Source organism: Amblyomma americanum, chromosome 4 (assembly GCF_052857255.1).
Source record: "Amblyomma americanum isolate KBUSLIRL-KWMA chromosome 4, ASM5285725v1, whole genome shotgun sequence".
Classification (NCBI taxonomy): domain Eukaryota; kingdom Metazoa; phylum Arthropoda; class Arachnida; order Ixodida; family Ixodidae; genus Amblyomma; species Amblyomma americanum.
Genome location: NC_135500.1, coordinates 59,344,276 through 59,362,991, shown reverse-complemented (window position 1 = coordinate 59,362,991; position 18,716 = coordinate 59,344,276).

Below are 18,716 nucleotides of genomic sequence, written 5' to 3'. Positions count from 1 at the left end.
TCAGCATATTACCGTTCTTATTATCTCCCAAGAAAACGATAAATAAAAATCACTCTAGATGCAACCACGCAATGCAAGAGCTAGGCTGCCATCGTGAGAATAATGTAGTACACAAAAGTTGTTTTTGTACATAGAATATGCGTCCAGGCGGAGGCAAACTGAGCGGATAATTTTCGTCGTAAACAAAAAATGCCTGCGGGTTAGTTCGGCTAAACTAGGTTATGCAAACGAAAGATATATTGTGCGTGGTTATGTTGTGTTGCTAAGCAAATAATTAAATTCAGCGTATTCGTCCGTCGCTGAAGCCGAAGTCGTGGCGGAGACAGAAGCGGCTGCCTCCAAAACTCTTCGCTGCCGCCTTACGGCATCCTTCAACCGCCGTTTAGCCAGTTGACGCTCCGGTTCTTCGTTGTTCTCCGCCGGTAGCTGGGCACGTTTAACTTCTCTACCTCTAGCGAAATACTCAGCATGACTGACAATGTCAGCCGGATGATCAAACTGAGCCCGTCATCTACGAGACCGACCCGGCAGCGTAGACAGCCCCGGTTGACTCGCTTCATCCGTAGCGAGAAACTGCCAGGTGGCAGTGTGTATGCACGCGACAGCGGCGCTGTCTCCCTTTCAAGCGAATGGCGAGTCACGTGGTTAGGCACGTGGTTGACACGCCTCCACTCCTCCACTTGAAGGTCAAATGTACCGCTCCGATGACCTTCGCTTGACGCGGCTAGTGAAGGTTTCGCTGTAAGAGCAGAATTTAAGTAGATGAAATAACTTTATTAATTGTAGTTAGCACGCAGACTTATATTGAAATCATGGACACACTGACCATTGATGACTATTCTATTTTGTTGAATTTTAATAATGCGCCTGTGTCCTGAGATATACGCATCTAAAATTTCAACTCAAACCAGTTAATTACGCTGGCGAGACCGCTGCACTCGGAATGAATCTCCTCTCTGATGTGGCGCAGCTGTTGCATATGGCGCTCCATCTAAGAAGAATGTGGACTGACAGGCGTCGATGATTACTTTTCGTTCATGACCAGAGAAACTCAAGATTGACTGTGCGGGCACCCTGAGGAGAGCACTCTTTCTTTAAGCGACTGCTATTAGATTGGTTGATAAGACGTGGCGCCGCTTTGGACCTGGCATGCATTCAAGCACAGCGGTACCGCGCTAATGCCGTACTGCTGGCCAAGAACGAAAAGTAACTGCTGTTGCCTGTCGCTCCACTTTATTGTCAGACGCAGTGTCATACACGACAGCTGCGTGACACCAGGGAGGAGCTTCATGTCGCGTGACGCAGTCTCGCATACGTAATCAAGATTGAGGCGCATTACTAAAATTCTACAAAATAGAATAGTCATCAGATACCACTATCTCTAAGTTTTCATTATAAACATGCATATGAACTGCACTGAATAAAAGTGTGATGACCCCCATAATGCGCAGGTCCACACGGGACGGAGAGGCAAAGAGACACCGTATGGCTCAGTTTAAACAAACAGGTATATTCAATAATTACACATGATGAAGATTATACATCAGAGGCTGGGGCGTCCGAGCTTACGTGCCGACGACTTCATGGGGGCGATGGAGTGGCTCCGGAGTTGGGCTCGAGCGGTTGCTGGCAGAAGCTGCACGCCGTCGGGGCTTCGGCGCTGAAGGCCCTCTTGGCGAATGATGTCGTCCTGAGCGTGTATGCAGTAGAATTTCAATAGTCGTCCGTTTCTTCGAGGATGGTTCCCAAACCCTTCCTCTAGTGTCGTTCGGCTTGGAAGATGAACAGGAGGCGAGCTTGTAGATGATGACAGCAGAGCATAATTTTACAACAGAACAAATTTTGCACTACTTTACTCATCGACCGGGCAGGTTAGTGCCTAAGTAGCATCACATTTCATACTAAGCATGGAGCCCCAGCTCAGACTGAACTGCATCCGTTTACATGCGCTTTTAAGCACTTGATTAACAAAGGACTAAGGGCGGTCATTTCCAGTGGCCCGCCCAAAGCATCAATTCTCCAATCCAAAATAACATGCGAGATGGGGACCACCCCTTGGGCTGGGCTTAGCCTCGACCCCAGAGTCTGTTAACAATACAAACTAAATAAACAACAAAAACGCCACCACTCTCTCTCAAGTGAGAGTATACACAGGCTCTCTCTTCGGAGCTAATTCACTAGCGCCTGTCTTTCCACATTCTTGGCGAGTACTGCCTGTCCGCCATGACAGGTGTCCGTCGCGGCCCTTCTGGGAAGCTGTGGGTGCCTTCCCGGCGATAGCCCACGACAAAGGGGGGGAGGGAAAGAATGTCGTCTTCGCGGTTTCGCATAGCGTCGGCTGTGGTACGGCGCGCTCTGGCCCGCTGACAGCTCCCCTGTCCTGGAATGCAACCGGAAATTGGGGAGGACAAAGCCTGTTTCCCCGGGGCGGCGGCGGGACCGGTTTTTCCGGTCGTCACTCAAAGAACATGGCTGGGCAATTGATGATGCCGCTGTCACGGTTCCCCGTCTACGCCGCGCCGTCGAACGTGGATCCTCGTATCACACACGGAATGTCACACTCGCTCACCCTCCAGAAGAATGTTCTCCGAACATTTGAGTCCACGCAGCTCCCCTTGTCTTTCTGAATCGCCTCGCACAGTGCGTCCGACAAAACACTTTTCGCTGCACTCAACACCACTGCACAACACCATATGCCTCCGCTGTCAATACTGGCGTCTCCAGGGGCAGCACTGATCTTCTTTTACAGATAAACATGAAACTCAGCACCCAAGCCTCTCCTTTCTAGTCCAAACTGGACGAAAATAAATTTACCACAGTTACAAAGGAGCTCCCACTTCTAGCACGATCACGGCACAGACAAAAATATAGATAACGAAAGGAAGTAGGGCAGGTTCTGCATGCGCTCCGCATGCTCTCCTGTGCAGGTGTTACTTAATGACAGAAAGGTTTAACTACCAACTCCGATAACTTAACACATAAGCACATAGCAATGTTATGAGCTGCGGCATTACACAATTCTAACCAGTTCACAACTCCGCTCTGTTTACGCCATTAGTCCGACTTAGCTTTCCGATTTCGCAGCGGATATCGGCCTTCATGAGTCATACTAAATAAGTCTGTGCCCCTTTGTCTGCTTTGGGACTTGCGAGGGCTCGTGGCAGGAGCCTCTCCTGGCGTTATCTGCGCGGCAACCTCGCGCGCTTCTTCTTCTAGCAATGCATGAAGTAAATCCGGTGGCATTCCGGCCGTCACCTCGGGCGCCTGCCGAACAAATGCAGGAGAGGGCGTTTCTTGCGAACTATCTGCGCGCTCCGCTTCACTTCTGTCCCCATCAAAATCCGCGCTTTCCCTTTCCTCATTTCGTGAATACTGAACCGGTGCCGACTTGAGGCGATTTGCGTGTATCCTTATCAAACGCCGGTTCACGTCTCGGACTCTGAAGTTTACCGGAGAAAGCTTCTCGACAACCTCGCACGGCCCTCTCCACTTCGTCTGGAACTTACGAGCTAGCCCAATCTGCCTTTGGCAGTTTTCAATGTACACGCTGTCCCCCACATCAAACGGCGCGTCTCTAGCACTGCGATCGTGCACCTCCTTCCTGCGCTTCGCCGCTTTCTTTAAGGACTCCTTTGCGATGTCCCTCGCCACTTGCAAGCGCGATTCTAGCTCAACCTTATAGTCGTCCAGTGAAGCGTATGGGACACGACGGGGGCCCTCTGGCACTTCACTAGGCTGGTCCGGGTCTCGGCCGTAGAGAAGAAAGAATGGCGATTCGCCCGTGCTCTCGTGTGCTGCGGAATTGTAGGCAAACATTGCATACGGGAGCCACAAGTCCCAGTCCCGCTGGTCGCGCGAAACAAAATGCGACAGGAACCCGGCCACGGTTTGGTTCAGTCGCTCCACCGCGCCGTTGCAAGCCGGATGGTACGGTGTTGTCTGCTTCTTAGCGATCTTAAGCAGCTCGCAAACTCTCCTCATTAGCTGCGACACGAAGTTCGTTCCCCGATCTGTCAGGAGTTGCCTCGGGGGTCCATGTCGGAGCACGATCTGTTCGACAAATGCTCTTGCAACCGTGTCTGCCTTCTGATCTGGGAGTGCTACCGCTTCCGCGTATTTTGAAAGGTGATCGACAAATACTAAAATGTACTTGTTTCCGGAAGTGGTCGTGGGCAATGGGCCCATTATGTCCATACCTGTCCGCTCGAAGGGAGCCGAAACCTCAGGGAACGGCTGAATTGGAGCTGGTCTTCGTCCCTTGGGTGTTTTTCTTTCGAGACAGGAATGACACTTCGCACAGTAGTCTCTAACATCCTGTCGCATGCCACTCCAAAAGTACAAACGCTCCACACGCCTGCGTGTCTTCGCCACGCCAAAATGACCGGCGCATGGCGCATCGTGAAACGCGCGAAGAACCCTTTCTGTCCACGACCGAGGTATGACGACTCTCTCCCAAGCGGTTTTCTCTAATCTCCCTTTCCTGGTTGGCCTCGTGCGCCGACACAGGGTGCCGTCTTTGTCAATGAAATAACCTAGCTGTTCGGGGTGAGACGGTGCGCCCTCTAAGCTTTCGATTATTCGCTTCAGGTCAGGATCTTTGCACTGCTCTGTGCGTAATTCGGCGGGGTCGACTACGGGGACAAACTCATCTATAGCTGCCACGGCAGCTGTGCGGCTGAGTGCATCAGCATTCAGATGTGTCTTTCCTGACTTGTGCTCAACTTCAAAGCAGTATTCCTGCAGGTGTAGATTCCATCTAGCGAGTCGCGAGCTAGGGTCCCTGACACTCATCACCCATTTCAGAGGATTGCAGTCTGTGACTAGCTTGAATTTGCGGCCGTAAAGGTAGCATCTGAAGTGCTTTACTGCCCAGACAACGGCGAGGCACTCCCTTTCCGTAGCTCCGTACTTTTGCTCTGTGGGGCTCAGCTGTCGGCTAGCAAAAGCAACGGGATGTTCTTTGCCCTCGATAACCTGAGATAGCACGGCACCAACTGCGAACTTTGACGCATCTGTGGCCATAACGAAGGGCAAACTAAAATCCGGGTGGCGCAACAGCGGTGCACTCATTAGCTTCCTTTTCAGGGCCCCAAAAGCATTCTCCGCGTTTTCGTCCCAGCGAAAGGCGACATTTTTGGCTGTTAAGGCGGTGAGCGGCTTAGCGAGCTTGGCGAACTCCTCTATGTGCCTTCGGTAGTAACCGATCAGGCCGAGAAACTGCCGGACCTGGCGGACGCTAGTCGGGGATGGAAAATCCGAGACACACCTTAGTTTCTCAGGGTCCGGTCGCACGCCGTCAGCTGAAACAACGTGCCCGAGGTATTTCACCTCGTTTTTGAGGAATTGGCACTTAGAGGGCTTCAGCTTGAGACCCGCTGCTCTTAGTCGCACCAAAACCTGCTCAATATCGCGCAAATGGTTATCAAAACTGTCACTGTATATGATAATGTCATCCATATACACGAAGCACAGCCTCCCCAGAAGACCTGCCAAGATAACATCAGCGGTTCTCTGCCAGACAGCAGGGCTGTTGGCCAGACCCATCGGCATTCTTTTCCATTCATAGTGCCCTGAGGGCGTGTTGAATGCCGTTTTCTCGGCATCTGCCGGATCCATTGCTATCTGCCAGAATCCCGCCGCCATGTCCACTACCGTGAAGTACCTGGCAGAGCCCAGCTGAGAAAGCGTCTCCTGTATATTGGGGATGGGGTATGGATCGATGCGAGTTACGGCATTTAGTTTGCGGTAGTCCACTACCAATCGATACGAGCCATCTGGCTTTTCCACCAATAGTGCTGGTGCTCCCCAGGGTGACTTTGAGTGTTCTACAATACCGCGATCAATCAGGTCCTGCACCTGCCGCTCCATCTCCTCACGTTGGGAGTAAGGAATCCTGTACGCACGCTGGTAAACGGGCGATGAAGTGCCGGTTTCTATCCTGTGCTTTATAACGCCACAGCAGCCCAAATCCAGGTTGGACGCGGCGAATACCTCCGAGTAGTCGTTCAGCAAACCAGCCAGAGCCTCCCTCTCCCTGGATTTTACGTGAGAAAGATCGAACGACACCTTTGGAGCAGCCGAAGGACTAGCATGCTCTACAGTTGCGAGTACCGTATCGGTGGGCTCACGTTGCTCTATCGCAGAGGTGAAGAAAGCCAATGTTTTGTTCTTGGGAAGGCTCAGTGGCTGCTGGCTACAGTTAACCACCCGTAGGGGCACTCTGTGGGCGTCATTAACTGTCACGAGGCACGCGGCTGCCTTCAGGCCATTGCTGAGAGAGTCGACCGGCTCAAGCACTCCCACGGCGCCGCTCTCTACATCTGAAGGCACAAACGCGTACAAAATGTGCTCCGACCAAGGAAGGACGACCGCCTCCTCGACCAGCCGGACGGCAACCCGCGAATATACCTTCTCCAATGATCCCACTGTTTGACGGGTGTCAATATCGGTAATGCGAATCTCAGCCCCTCTCCTGTTCAAAAACGGAACTTTTGAGCCGCCCGCATTAACCTCTTCCTCAGAGAATGAGACTACTACCTTCCCTTTTCTCAAAAAATCCTGCCCTAATATACCTGACACTCCGTTTGGCAGAGACACCGTGTCCGGGAATACGTAGCAGGGGTGCTCCAATGCAATTCCGCCGAGGGAGAAGTGTAACCGGTAGAGTCCACTTATGCCAAGAGGATCCCCCGTTATGCCTACAAATTTGGTTGCCATACCACCAGACGCTTCCAACACCTCGCGGTCCCCCTTCCTTCGAAGCGTGTTAAAACTGCTCTCCTTAAGCAATGTCACCTTTGACCCCGTATCTATCAACAATTCCATGCAACAACCATTTAACTTGCAACGCACAACAGGGCATGCCTCGTCGGCCACACAAACTACCACCACCTCATCATCTACTGCTCCCTCCCCACGCTCCTCAGGCTGGGGAGGACTAACTAGTTTTTTGACTCGGTATCTGGAGCCCCGCTGTCGGCTTGCTTAGGGCGTGTCTCGCCTGCTTCTCTTTGTGGCTCCCCACGGCGCACGTTTTGGCAGAACCTGGCGATGTGTCCGCGACCCTGGCAAGCGAAGCATACGATTTCTTCAAAATCTCGCATACCGCGCCTGTAGCTTTGTGGCGGTCTCCGGTTTCCAGCGAATGGGCGCTGTTGAGCGCGCGCTTCAACCTGGCGTTCTACCTGCTGAGTTAGCAGCTGTTCCAAGCGATCTAACCGCTCTGTCAAGAGAGCAACCTCAGGGTTGAGCACCGCTCTCTCTATGACGCGTACTCTCGCTGCGGCTGTCGTTAACGCCTCATTTCGTTCCTCATCCAATGCGGCCTCCACGGCTTGGTCGAAATTGCTCGGCTTGCGCGAGAGCACGAACCGGCGCACGGGGTCTTGCAGACCAGCCACGAACAAAGCGGTCATTTCCTCTTTAAGTATATCCTCCGCGTATTTCTTCCTTAACTGGTCTCCTTCCTCCTCCCTGCTTAACGTATCGCGTGCTAGGCGCTGAAGCCGCGACGCAAATGTTCGCACGTCCTCCCCTACCATCTGTCCGGCGTCACGGAACCTCTGTACCCGCACGTGACGTGGTTCAGTGTCGAAATGCTCAAACGCGAGCTTCTTAAATTCCGCAAATGATTTTGTGGATTTTACTTTTTCGTCTCGCCAGGCAAAATCATGAGCAGCTCCTGCCATCTTACACCTCGCCATTCCCAGCATTTGAGCATCGGACCATTCCCCCATTTTCCCAATCTCTTCTAGCATGGAAAAGAAATCGCAGATTGGAACCCCTGTCTTATCTCCCGTAAACGTCGGAATGACGCTTCCTAATGCCAGCATGCTTGCTCCGAGCGACGGCTGTGGAGTGGGAGCTCCCTCAGATAAAGACATTTTTTTTTTCAAGCCCTCCGGTGCCTCAAGCCTCTCAAATGGGGGTAAAAGTCCCACAATCAGTCCCGTGATTCCCTTTTGATTACAATTTTGAAGTCATGAATGTCGCAGCATTCAGAGGACATTTGCTTTTGAGACCCCACTTCTGACACCAGTGTGATGACCCCCATAATGCGCAGGTCCACACGGGACGGAGAGGCAAAGAGACACCGTATGGCTCAGTTTAAACAAACAGGTATATTCAATAATTACACATGATGAAGATTATACATCAGAGGCTGGGGCGTCCGAGCTTACGTGCCGACGACTTCATGGGGGCGATGGAGTGGCTCCGGAGTTGGGCTCGAGCGGTTGCTGGCAGAAGCTGCACGCCGTCGGGGCTTCGGCGCTGAAGGCCCTCTTGGCGAATGATGTCGTCCTGAGCGTGTATGCAGTAGAATTTCAATAGTCGTCCGTTTCTTCGAGGATGGTTCCCAAACCCTTCCTCTAGTGTCGTTCGGCTTGGAAGATGAACAGGAGGCGAGCTTGTAGATGATGACAGCAGAGCATAATTTTACAACAGAACAAATTTTGCACTACTTTACTCATCGACCGGGCAGGTTAGTGCCTAAGTAGCATCACATTTCATACTAAGCATGGAGCCCCAGCTCAGACTGAACTGCATCCGTTTACATGCGCTTTTAAGCACTTGATTAACAAAGGACTAAGGGCGGTCATTTCCAGTGGCCCGCCCAAAGCATCAATTCTCCAATCCAAAATAACATGCGAGATGGGGACCACCCCTTGGGCTGGGCTTAGCCTCGACCCCAGAGTCTGTTAACAATACAAACTAAATAAACAACAAAAACGCCACCACTCTCTCTCAAGTGAGAGTATACACAGGCTCTCTCTTCGGAGCTAATTCACTAGCGCCTGTCTTTCCACATTCTTGGCGAGTACTGCCTGTCCGCCATGACAGGTGTCCGTCGCGGCCCTTCTGGGAAGCTGTGGGTGCCTTCCCGGCGATAGCCCACGACAAAGGGGGGGAGGGAAAGAATGTCGTCTTCGCGGTTTCGCATAGCGTCGGCTGTGGTACGGCGCGCTCTGGCCCGCTGACAGCTCCCCTGTCCTGGAATGCAACCGGAAATTGGGGAGGACAAAGCCTGTTTCCCCGGGGCGGCGGCGGGACCGGTTTTTCCGGTCGTCACTCAAAGAACATGGCTGGGCAATTGATGATGCCGCTGTCACGGTTCCCCGTCTACGCCGCGCCGTCGAACGTGGATCCTCGTATCACACACGGAATGTCACAAAAGTTAAATATTGCATTTAGTTAATTACTGATATTACAATGACAATCATCTTCGCAGTTTGCGTCCGCATGACCAAATATCCCATGCACAAAACAACTGTTGCGTAGTGCTCTTTGTATACTTTTACAAAAAATTCTGGAAGTCTAACTGTCAACACCTTGTAGAAATGTAGGAGTGTACGCTCAAGCCATCGCAAATGCTTCTGAAGAACCTCCACAAGATATGGCCGAAAACAGATACCAGTTAGTAGCAGTAGGCCTTTCGAACAAAAAACTGCAACCAGGAAGTAAATAACGAGTTCTGCCACCTCGCGTTAACTGCAGGAGGTAGAGTCGGGGACAAAAGGCTCTGCTCCACCCTCCAAGTTCCCAATCGTTCCTTGCTGCGTACAGGCGCCACCTGACTATGCACTCTTGGTGTCGAGACCGGAGCACTGCACTGGTATCAAGACTAGGAATGCATTGCCAGGTGGAGCCCGCATGCAGCGAGGAACGGTTCGGAACTTGGAGGGTGGAGCAGAGACTTTTGTCCTCGACTGTGCCTCTAAGTTGCCTGCCGTCGCTGGTCTGTCAAGCGCACGAATCGTGCACTGCGTAATTCTTGTACGTGTTGTTTTTAGGGCTAGTTTTCACGGTTTCCCCTAAATCAAGATGTCCTAAAGCCATCAACATTCAAAAGGAGTAGGTCTACGCTTTCTTTGGCGGCGGAAACTTATTTTTTCTGCTCTAGACAAGTTCCCAAAACTGTGTGGATTGACATTCGCGGCTCCTCTCACAAGTTAGGTTGCAAGAAGAACAACAGGGACATATTCGTGAAATGTGGGAAATCAGTCTTATATAGAGTATCAGCTTACTGTGGCAAAAAACGCATATAAGTCACAGTGGGAGGTGTGTGAATGATCGCCTCAGTGAACATCGCAGAAATGCAAGAGACGGGTGCTGGGGTTCCTCGATGTGCAGTGTAGGAAATATGAATCAAGTGATGTTCCGTGTGCAGTACCCAGTTCTGGCCGAATAAATCCGCCGCGGTGGCCCAGTGGTTATGGCGCAAGGATCCTGACCCAAAAGATGCGGGTTCGGTCCCGGCCACGGCAGTAGAGTTGCGATGGATAAATTCGGTCTGGTCGGAATTTCCGGAACCCTTCACTACGCAATCCCTTATAGCCTGAGTCGCTTTGGGACGCTAATTCACCACAAACCAAGCCAAACCAGCTCTGGCTTAAGAGAATACTCCAATACGACATCGAATTCATCACCATTTCATCACGATTACAAAGTCATCAGAAAAAGTAACTGCCACCCGACGCGCGAAACCGTCCAGGCAAAGCTGACTGACCGTTTGAGGGATATCTCTGTAGAAGAGCCGTTTATCGCGCTGTCTTCAAAGGAATTGTAATATTTGGGTTGTAACTGATTATTTTTCTTGCTGGGAATGCGGGATGTCAGGACACGACTTGCCTCCATATTCAGCTCTGCGGTTCGTAATAAATTGTAGCAAGTTAGCGCTCGTATGTTCCTTTTCGTCTTCACAGTCGTCTGCTGGGTGTGCGCTAAATCTTTCATGTGACGTACATTTCTTAGCTGCAATAAACGCATGCCATTGATACAAAGTGTTGCTCTGGCACATTGCACAAAGGCCTGTTTTTTCAGCGGGAGATAACAGCGGGAGATACTACACCACGCCCTGGACCTCCGCAGCGGTCGTCACATTGAATCCTTCGTCGCTATGCCGTACAACACACCTCCGGCCACAGCGTCAGCCCCAGAAGCGTCAACCGTTGTCGTGGAACAGCCTTGCGGCCCGGGTACCTTTTGTGGCACCGATGAAGTCGATGTTGAAGATTGGCTAGCCATGTATGAGCGTGTGAGTAACCACAACCGATGGGATGCGACGCTCATGCTTGCTAACCCGATCTTCTACTTGGCGGGCACTGCGCGCGTCTGGTTTCAGACGCATGAGAAAGAACTTACCTCCTTGGACACCTGTAAGCAGAAGCTCCGCGACTTATTCGGCAAGCCAATTGAACGCAAGCTCGGCGCTAAAAATGACCTTGCTCCTCGAGCTCAGTCGTCCACCAAGTCTCACTTCTCTTACATCCAGGACGTCCTCGCTCTTTGCCGTAAGGTAGACAGCGCCATGTCACAGACCAACAAGGTGGGCCACATACTCAAGGGGATCGCTGACGACGCTTTTAACCTACTCCTCTGCGAGGACTGCGCAACGATCGACTCCGTCCTCGAGGTATGCCGGCAGTTTGAGCAAGCCAAACACCGCCGCATTGCTCCCTGTTTCGACCGCCTTCCGAACACGGCGGCGACTTCCTCCTGCGAAGAGCTACCAACACTGCAACAGCCGTCCCATCCTGCCAATTTAATCCGAATTGTACGGATTGAACTGGAGGCTATGACTCCCATCACCTTCGCCCCTCAGCCGCCTGACGCTACGATTGCTCTGATCCAGGCCGTTGTTCGCCAGGGGTTCGCGAACGTGGGCATCAATTCTGGCCTTCCCTCTGCTTTGCCCTGTACGCCAACCATCGCTCCGTTGGTTGATGCTGCTTTACCGACTCTGGCCATCCCGGCGCGGTTCCGCTACCGGAATCCTGCGTACTGGCGAACCTCAGACGACCGGCCTCTCTGCTACACCTCCTCGCGTGTCGGCCACATTTCCCGCCACTGCTGCAGCCGTTGGTTCACCCAGCACCTCCACCAAAAATTACTGGGTTAGTTCAGCAGCACGAACGATAGGCCGTACACAGAAGACACACCAGAAACCAGCATTAGCATTAGCTGCTGCAGCGTGCTTGCCGTCGTCGAGTGCCCAGCGACACAACAACGTCTTCTCTTCGCGAATGTGTACCGTAACAATATTATAGCCAGCCTCTAGCAGCATACAGGATACAAATAGAGTAAGTGAAGTATAAATGTGACACCAAACACTATTTACATGAACCGTAATTCTCAGAAATGGTTGCTGAGTACATGAATATCCCAGTCACAGACACACAGGCTCTTAAGTAGCTGCGCCTTAGTAAACGACGTTGTTTTTCTCCGAAACACTCACAAATTCGCTGCTGCAGCACTTTTCAATTATTTCTATATTTAAGTAATTGTAGGCAGAAGATTTATGACGCACTGCCACAGAAACATACGTTTTCACGAGTCCGTTCCACTTCACACACAAGATACTATCTGTTCAGTACCATCAAGTAGCATGACTCGAGAAGGAGTGTTCAAATGCAGCTAGTGATGAATGCTGCATAGTATTCCTTCCTGTACACTTGTCACATTTAAGTTTTTCCTGTTTCAAAAGCGAAGGACATATACCATGTCTACCCTGTACCAGACACATGCCTCGCTGTTTTGCTTTGCTATAGTCCTCTAGCCGTACACGTCAGAGAATTGAGAATGCTGCACAGTGGAGTAACACTGGTTCAGAAGCATGCTAATGTATGTAGGTGAATAATATATTAAAGAGTTCATGGTTCCTTACAGAAAACTAGCAAGCTAGGTTGTCTTTCAGGTGCCATAAATGGCTTGAACACCTGACGCGTTAAGGTAAGCACTTCTGAAGGCAGCAACATGCTGATGAAATAAATGCAATATTGACAGTTCCTTATCCCTTCATTCATACTTCTCACGCCTCAGGTTTGATTATGCAGCACATCAGAAAAGCACATATCATTTATTAATTTCAGAGGCATATGAACCTCTCACAAACGAAGTGCATACAGTAAGTGTTTTAGTCAACAGTGTGCGCACTGGTCCAAAGCCTAGAAGACGAAATTTAGCGGCACTAAAATCCCGGCACCAGAAATAAAGAAAGTAAGTGCAATAAACCTGCAAACTAACCTTTTCACTCAAAGTATCGTCATTGTCGAAAGTGGCCGTTTTCCGTGCGTTCTTGTCGTACGATTGGGCAGAGAGGAGGGCGCTGACATAGGAGAGCCTCGCTCCCAGACCATACGGGGAGTATCCACCACAGAGCTGCACACAGCGATGAAAGGGGCATGTGATATTCAGGATTGCTGAAAATGAATTTGAGCCCACAGACACCGCAGGTTGCCTGTGGTGCTTTTACAGATTACTAGACACTACTGATCACTCTATAAAATCCTACGCTTAATAAACTAGGACAATGGGTCTCAAATGATCGCCGACGCATATATATATATATATATATATATATATATATATATATATATATATATATATATATATATATATATATATATATATATATATATATATATATATATATAGCCGTCGCCATAGCTTAGTTGGTAGAGCACCGGACGCGAAATTCGGAGGTCGTGGGTTCGGACCCCGTCGGCCTTTTGTTATGGTACACTTCAAAGGGAGCATAATACTTCGAATAATCCGTAATCCGTCACTCGAAGATAATTAATTTTAAAGCAGAAGAAAAAACCATGCCGCCGGTGGGATACGAACCGAAGGCCTCCGAATTTCACGTCCGGTGCTCTACGAACTGAGCTATGGCGACGGCTGCCAATATGCTGCTTTCGGGGTATTCATGTTTTGCGTGTAAGCGAAACTTGAGTGTTCACCAGCGCCACCCTCCTCCATGGCGGCGGATGTAGGACGTCATGTTTCAGCGCGAGTGTATATATATATATATATATATATATATATATATATATATATATATATATATATATATATATATATATATATATATATATATATATATAAGCCGTAGCTCAGTTGGCAAGAGCACCGGACGCGATATTCGGAGGTCGTGGGTTCGGATCCCACCAGCGGCATGGTTGTTTTTTCTGCTGCTTTATAAGTAATTTTCTTTAAACCGATTGATTGGCACTACAAATAAAAAAAGAAAGATAAAAACATTCCCCTATGCCCCTTGGTTTCCGTGACTGTCAGCTTCCTTAATATGTTTGTCAAACGAGCCCCTCATTTCCTTTACCTTGTCTGCTAATAGCTTAACGGGGGTCTTGGTTCTGGCAGTCTTGTTGCCATAGGTAGTATAAGAGGGCTCTCGCACAGTTTCCACCCTCTCCGTTAGATGACGTTCTACGTCACACTCGCGGTATAACAGGACGTGCTACGTCCACCGCTAAGGTCGAGGGTGGCGCTGATGAACACTCTCAAGGTTCGCTTAGACGCAGTAAACATAAATACCCACGAAAGCAGCAGATAGGACAGTCGTCGCCGTAACGCGATATTCGGAGGTCGTGGGTTCGGATCCCACCGGCGGCATGGTTGTTTTTTCTGCTGCTTTATAAGTAATTTTATTTAAACCGATTGATTGGCACTACAAATAAAAAAAGGGAAGATTAAAAACATTCCCCTATGCCCCTTGGTTTCCGTGACTGTTTGCTTCCTTAATATGTTTGTCAAACGAGCTCCTCATTTCCTTTACCTTGTCTGCTAATAGCTTAACGGGGGTCTCGGTTCTGGCAGTCTTGTTGCCATATGTAGCATAAGAGGGCTCTCGCACAGTTTCCGCCCTCCCCGTTAGATGACGTTCTACGTCACACTCGCGGTATAACAGGACGTGCTACGTCCACCGCTAAGGACGAGGGTGGCGCTGGTGAACACTCTCAAGGTTCGCTTAGACGCAGTAAACATAAATACCCACGAAAGGAGCAGATTGGACAGCCGTCGCCGTAGCTCAGTTGGTAAGAGCACCGGACGCGATATTCGGAGGTCGTGGGTTCGGATCCCACCGGTGGCATGGTTGTTTTTTCTGCTGCTTTATAAGTAATTTTCTTTAAACCGATTGATTGGCACTACAAATAAAAAAAGAAAGATTAAAAACATTCCCCCTATGCCCCTTGGTTTCCGGGACTGTTGGCTTCCTTAATATGTTTGTCAAACGAGCCCCTCATTTCCCTTACCTTGTCTGCTATATACATATATATATATATATATATATATATATATATATATATATATATATATATATATATATATATATATATATATATATATATATATATATATATAGTATAGAAAGATAAACGTATATGGTTGCTAGAGGCAAAAATTCAAAGTTGAAAACGCTTCATTTAGCCATAGATTTATTTTGAGTCGACGTTTCGGACAGAGCCTGTCCTTTCTCAAGACTGAAGTTACAGGGGTCTTCTTCCTCTTCTTAAGGAGTTGGCACTGGCACACATGTACGACACATGAACAAAAGAAATAAACGGTGGCAAAGAATACTAGAAAAGATACAGATAGAAAGGGAAAAAAGGGGGAACAAATAAAAAAGAAAAACGTGTTGTACCCCGCCGCCCACCCCGAAGCCGCGGGGAGCCGACCCCGGACGAGGGAGACAAAAAAAAAAAGGAAAACACGGAGTGGGAGAGGATAATGGCTACCCATCAAGGCCACAGAGCGGCGGCGTGTAAGGTGGACAGGAGCAGGCGGTGGCGGGATCGCCCTACACACAAAAGTTAAAGACGCGTGCACTCGCGTGCCCCGTACACAAAGAGTAAACAAATAAACAGAATAAAATGCAGACAGGGTCGGAGCTTCCGTCATCTTGAACCACTTCGGCAGCCAGAGCCAAGGCCGAATCAGCGGCGCCGTGAGCTTAACTAAACACACGTGCACTGTGCATGAAAACACCCAGACACACAGCAGTAAAACATCCGAGCTCATGCCAGTGTCGTGTGGCGGCTAAATGACAATGGCGGGAGCATTTAAGCGAGTAAGGTGTACAGAAACAGACGGTGGCGGAATTGTCCAACATATATAAATTGGAGATGCTTGCACTCGCGTGACCTGGCCAGAAAAAGTAAACAAATAAACAAAATAAAATGCAGACAGGACAGGAGACTTCCGTCATCTGGAACCATTTCCGCAGCCTGAGTCAAGGTAGAATCAGCGGCGCCGTGAGCTTAACTACACACACGTGCACTGTGCCTGAAAACACCCACAAAAGAAAAAAGTGGAAAAACATCCGAGTTCGGCCAGGTGTGGTGTGGGAGGTAAATGTGAATGGCGTGAGCAATTAGGCAAGGGTTCTTAAATTGCACCCCGTCGTCAAGGTAATCGAACTGGGAAGATAGGGGCAGGATGGGGTAGGGAATGAAGAAATTTGTGTGAGCTTGAAAAAGATGTCGCTGGCAAGAAACGACCGAGGTATGTCAAGCTGGCTCTCGTAATGTCAGCAACGGCCCTGCAAGGGGCGGATGGAGGACAGTACACCTGGACTTTCATTAATGCCGTGAGGAATTGTTTCAAATTTGTAAATGAAGTACGACTCGCGTTGTTCTCTTTCCCGGGTGTTGTGGAACCCACCCTGTAGGACTGTTAACTTAATTGCATCAAATGGGTGGTTTCGCTCATTAATGTGTTTTGACAAGGGAAGGTTGGGTAGGGATAAGATATGCGCGCGGTGGTTATTAAAGCGAATTCGTAGAGGGTTGACGGTCTGTCCAATGTACTGCATACTGCACACATTGCATTCTAGGAGGTATATTACGTTGCAGGAATCACAATCAAAGTTGCCATTAATTTCCCATTTGAAGCCTGAAGCTGTGCTTACTGCACAGCTTGATGTTTGTATGTGTTTGCAGACCTGGCATCTACTTTTTCCACAGGGCCGGCACCCCAAAACCGGCTGGTTATTTGTTTTTGAGTGTACAAGAATATTTTAATGTTTTTTGGTCGTCTGTAGATCACGTGAGGGGGAGCAGTGAAAATTTTGGTGAGGCGCTCACTTTGTTCGAGGATGTTGAAATGTTTTCTGAGGATTTTGTTTACGTTAGGCGGGTTACTGGTGAAGGTAAGTACGAGATTGGCCCGGTGGTCTGTTTCGTCGTTGTAGCGACATCCCTCCAGTATTTGCTCTCGGTTGAGTTTGGATGCCTTTTCAATGGCATCGTCGACAATGGCGGGGGGGTATCGTTGCTTAATGAGGACTTCTCTGATGCGTTTGGAATTTTTTACGAAGTCCTCGTCTTGGGAACATATTCTTTTAAATCGATGTGCCTGAGAGTATGGGATGCTTGTTTTAGAGTGACGAGGATGGCAGCTTTGGAAGTGTAGGTATTGTTGGCGGTCCGTCGGTTTTCTATATACACCGGTGGTAAGTGAGCCTTTGTTTACCGAAATCTCAACATCTAGAAAGTTAATTTTGGTGTTGGAGTACGTGTAAGTGAAAGATATGTTGGGGTGGACGAGGTTGAAGTTTTCAATAAAACGTACGAGTTCTTGCTCTGTGTCAGTCCATATTAAAAAGATGTCATCCAAGTAGCGTTTGTATAGGGTGGGCTTAATGGGGCAATCTTTCAGAAATTTGGATTCAATACTATGCATGAAGATATTGGCGTAGGTTGGTGCCATCCTTGTACCCATGGCTGTGCCAATAATTTGCAAATAGTGTTCATTGTTAAATTCGAAGTTGTTATATTCGAGTACGATTTTTGCCAGTATTTCTAAAACACGTGGGGTAGGGGTTTCCTCCTTTCTGTTTTGTTCATACGCTTCGATCAGAGATTTAATTCCATCGGAATGAGGAATGTTTGTGTAGAGAGAGACTACATCTAGTGTTGCCAGGAAGGCTCCTTCCGGGAGTTTGAGACCTGCTATTGCGCGAAGGAAATGGTTTGTGTCGCGTATGTATGATGCGTGTGTTGTTGGAATATGTCTAATTAGTGTGTCAATGTAACTGGAAATTGGTTCTGTAATCGTGCCAATGCCAATGCCAGATAAATTGCAGCATTACGACAAGCGCGACTGATCGTTCTAAAGATTTATTTTGCCAACAGTTTCGGGAATGGTATTCCTATTGTCAGGGCAGGCTTATAATATATATATATATATATATATATATATATATATATATATATATATATATATATATATATATATATATATATATATATATATATATATAAAACAGGTGCGAACAGCCGCTAAGAAGGAGAAAGAGAATTTTTAAAACTTGTGGTATTGATCAAACGAGATTAATAATTATTATTTTACCTCTTAAAGATAATTGATTAGAAAATCCGTTGAAAGAGCAACCATATGCTGCCGTTCGGGACCGAACCCACATCTTCCTAATTACGCGTCCGGTGCTCTACCAACTGGGCTACGGCGGTGGCTGTCAGATCTTTTGCTTTCTCGGGTGTTTAAGTTTACGTGAGAACTAACCTTGAGAATTTTCACCAGCGCCACCGTCGTCCATAAGCGGAGCACGTAGTACGTCCTGCATTACCGCTGGTGCAACGTGGAACGTCATCGAACGGCCAGAGCGGAAGCTATGCGAGAACCTTCTTATGCTTCCTATGGCATCAAGACTGCAGAACCGAGGTCCTCGTTACGCGATACGAGCTGGAGCGCCAGCGCTGTCTATGTCCTTTTGTTTTCACTGGCTTTCCGTCACGTAACGATATCAACATCCCGGCTGTCATTGGGGTAAGGTGGCGTATCACATAAGAACTGCGCGTGTATATTAGGGTCAGTACACCAAAGCGTTTTCACCGAAAAGAAATTCTGTTGTCGGAGCTAGACTTTCTGTTCGTGCGTCAAAACAGGTTGATTCTGCAATA